The 4,351-nt window shown below is 45.6% G+C and overlaps 1 pseudogene; it reads right to left on the bottom strand.

Moving 5' to 3' along the window:
- Positions 1 to 4,351, bottom strand: part of LOC105521410 — a 40,326-nt pseudogene that overhangs the window by 21,455 nt on the left and 14,520 nt on the right.

Here is a 4,351-nt window from a genome sequence, read left to right as displayed (position 1 = left end):
AGGCGGGGATCAACATGTTCACTGGAAGAAGTGTGGGACCCCATGGCCTCCAGTGCCAGAGTAGACGGGAGGTTCAGGCCCACCTCAGGTGACATCCCCCAAGCCCCCAGCCCACATCACAGAGGGGTGACAGCCGGATCCAATGCCGATGATACTCAGCTCTGTCACCTCCCCCGGCGTTACCCCAAGGCCCAGCTCATAACCAGAGAAAGCCTGAGCCACCAGCAAAACCCACCTTGTTCCTGTGGCTGCTCGGTCTCAACTTCCTCTACTGAGTCTGGCAAGGGAGAAAACAGAAGCAATCACCACTCCCAGCCAGCATCTCTGGTCCCATGTCAGCTTGAGCTGGGTGTCGGTGTTGCAGGGTGAGAGCATTGCAGGGTGCAGGGGTTGAAAGTATTATCATCCTCCTCCCACCTGGATCACAGGAACAACATCACTGGGGGGTGGTCACTTTCTGCGATATTGGGAGTAACATCATCTTCTGTGCCTTGGAATATTAAGGACAATATCACGGGGGGGGGTGTACATCTTCTGCAATATTGGGAATAATATTATCCTCTCTCTCCCTGCAAATTCGGAAAGATATCACAGAGTGGGTGTTCACCTCCTGCGATATGGGGATTAATACCATCTTCTCCCCTTCCGGATATCAGGAAGCGTATCACACGGGGGTGCACAGTGTTTGCGATACTGGGAGTAATATCAGCCTCTCGACGTGAGATATTACGAACAATATCCCAGGCTGGGTGTCCGCCTCCTGCTCTATGGGGAGTCATATCAACCTCTCCCTTCCAGGATATTAATAACAATATCACAGGGCGGGTGAACACAGCCTGCAATACTGGAATTATTGTCATCCTCTCCCCCTCCGGATACTAGGAACAATATCACAGAGGAGCTGTACCCTCCCTGCGATATTGGGAGTAATATCATACGCTTCTTCTGTGAATATTAGGAGCAATATCACCGGGTGGCTGTCCGTTCATTGCTATGTTGGGAGTCATGTCATACTCTACCCCCCTGGATGTTAGGATCAGTGTCACAGGGTGAGTGTACACCTACTGCGATATTAAAACTAATATCACGCTCTCCGTCCCTGGATATTAGGAACGACATCACAAGTAGGTGTACACCCCCTGCAGTATAGAAGCAATAATATTATAAATTATTAAACATCAATGATCGATTTTAATAATTATCAGGCTGGTCTTGAACTCTCGACCTCAGGTGATCTGCCCGCCTCGGCCTCCAAAAGTGCTGGAATTACAGGCATGAGCCACAGCGCCCGGCCAACACTTCTTGACATCTCTTTTTGGACCTCAAATTTAGCATGCCCAAAACGCACTTTTGATTCCCCCTGCTATAACCCACTCCTCCCAGTCTTCCCCATCCCAATAACAGCATCTCTAGTCTTCCAGTTACTCAGGCCAAAATCCTTGACATCATCCTTAAAACTTCTTTTTCTCTCTCTTGTCATCCAACCCATTTAAACTCCCTTTCAAAATATATATGCCAGACCTAATCACTTCTCACTTTCCTCATCATTTCCAACCAGGTCCAGCCCTCATCATAGCACTCTGGATAACTGCAAAAGCCTCCCAATCGCCAGGCACAGTGCCTCAAACCTGTAATCCCAGCACTTGGGTAGGCCAAGGCAGGTGGATCATCAGAGGTCAGGAGTTCAAGACCAGCCTGGCCAACATGGTGAAACCCCTCTACTAAAAATACAAAAATTAGCCGAGCATGGTGGTGGGCACCTGTAATCCCAGCTATTTGGGAGGCTGAAGCAGGAGAATCACTTGAACTCAGAAGGCAGAGGTTACAATGAGCTGAGATCGTGCCATTGCACTCCAGCCTGGGTGACAAGAGTGAAACTCCATCTCAGAAGGTTAAAAAAAAAAAAGCCCCCCAACCCACCACTCTCCTTCCATCTTTCACCCTGCCCTGCATTCTACCTTCCACTCTCAAATATTTCAGGGGAAAAAAAAAAAATTATCTACAGAGAGAGAAAGAGAAAGTACAAATGGGGTGAAATGTTTGGGGAATCTGAGGGAAGAGCATACAGGAATTCTCTGTACTATTTTTGCAACTTTTCCATAAGTCTGGATTATTTTGAATTCAAGAGTTAAACAAAGAAAAAAAAAAAAACCACTATCTCCCCTTGTGAATCCATCCTATCTGTCCCCTGGCAACTTAAGGACGCTCTCAACTAAGCACATCTATTTTTTCATGAACACTAAAAGAACCCTTGCCTAGTTTTGTCTTTCTGTTCTTGGCAGTAGAAGTGTGTGTGCGTGTGTGTGTGTATTTCATATATATGTGTGTGTGGTGTGTGTATATATAGTGGAGAAATATATGTGTATGCATATATATAAATACATATTGTATATTGACAATGATAATGTATATATAAATATATGTGTGTGTGTATATATACAATACACACCCCATAGCCTCTCCTTAACAAGTTCTAAACTTAGTGGGAAAAACAGATACCTAAGCAGAGAATTTCAGAATAATATGATGAATATTTTGACAGAGGAATGCGTTGCTATGGAACACGCTGCTAAGACACAAAACCTTCTAGATGGGACAATGAATGAACTACGTTTTGCACCTAATAGCCACCCCCACTGATATCCTCACAAACTTTTATAGTTATATGCATTTGCTTCCCCCAGGACCCCCATTTCATAAGGGTTAGTTCTAGAATCTAGCAAGTTCCTACTACAGCTGGCACACGTATGCCATTCAAGAAACAGGGGCTGAGTGAATGACGAGTTAAGAACCATTTGACAGCCAGTGCTCAGTAATACAACACGCACTGGTATGCAAATTATATTTTTTTTGAAAGCAAGGGCAGGATCACAGAGTGTATTTCAGAGAAAGCAAACCTCAAAAACTTCTTTACCCTACTAAAGCACATTATAAGAAGCTCCCCTTATATAAAAGAAAACCTCCTCATTTGTTATCAATGGCATGTAAACCCAATAAGCCTCCGCCCCTGATGACATCTCTTCCATCCCCAGGGCTAGATAAAGGAGGTTCCGGAAACCCTGGTAATTGTGAAGGGGGTTCCCAGCTCTGATAGTCTTGAACCCTGCGGGAGCAAAGGTTACACAGCAGAAGAATAACAAAGGGAAGCATCAGCAGGTTTTGAAATGTTTGAACCAGAGATGGCAAATAGGCTTCAACCAACTGAAAACACCAAAGATTCATAGTGGCCACCTGAGGGGTTGTGCTCTTAAAAAAACAAAAATTAAAAATAAAAAGTAGGCCAGGCGCGGTGGCTCAAGCCTGTAATCCCAGCACTTTGGGAGGCCGAGACGGGTGGATCACGAGGTCAGGAGATCGAGACCATACTGGCTAACACAGTGAAACCCCGTCTCTACTAAAAATACAAAAACTAGCCAGGCGAGGTGGCGGGCGCCTGTAGTCCCAGCTACTCGGGAGGCTGAGGCAGGAGAATGGCATAAACCCGGGAGGCGGAGCTTGCAGTGAGCTGAGATCCGGCCACTGCACTCCAGTCCGGGCGACAGAGCGAGACTCCGTCTCAAAAAATAAAATAAAATAAAATGTAAAAAAGTGAAAAAAGAAGGGGTAAAGAATCCATCAAGTCTGACTGAGACGTATATCAGTGACTAACACCCCTTATGGCAAAAGTACTCCGGTGCGCTTTGGGTCCTCCCAGCTTCAGCAGTATTCAAAGGCGTGCGCTTCCCTAACACTAAGCCACGGGAATACCCCCAGCAACACTGCCAGAGGAAATATCTAACATGGATTTGGCTAGAAATACAGTTGTCTTTAACAAATTAACACTGAATAAATCCTGACTTACTAAAGCCCGCAAGAACGACATTCTCAATGATAACAGTTATCACTACAATCTCCAAACATCTGCGATCCTGCAAGGAGGAAATGTGACAGCACAGGCCACATGTCCAGAATGCTTCCCAGACTGCCTGTTACAGAATAAAAGAAATGAAACCCCCCAAGAATGTCTTCACTCACATTTAGCCAGTTGTTCCTTTGTGTGCATCTCTGTGCTAAAATGGCCATTCTTCCCCACAGCCTGAAGTCATATGCTAAAATAAATGAGACTCACATGAGGATGGTAGTTCCCAGGAGGATGGTACTTCCCAGGAGGATGGTACTTCCCAGGAAGCAATTACTTTATCTCTGCCCATGAAGCAGGCAGCTGTCACTGCCCCCCAGGCCCACACCAGCCACTTGAAGTAGGTTCTAACCAAACTACCTCCAACAATCAACATAAATACACCACACAATTGGCTTCGGAAAGGATACCTTGCAACCAACAAGAAACTGTAAGCACAACTTTGAAAAACTG

Source organism: Colobus angolensis, unplaced genomic scaffold, assembly GCF_000951035.1.
Source record: "Colobus angolensis palliatus isolate OR3802 unplaced genomic scaffold, Cang.pa_1.0 Scaffold11, whole genome shotgun sequence".
NCBI lineage: Eukaryota > Metazoa > Chordata > Mammalia > Primates > Cercopithecidae > Colobus > Colobus angolensis.
This window is presented reverse-complemented; position numbering and strand designations above follow the sequence as displayed.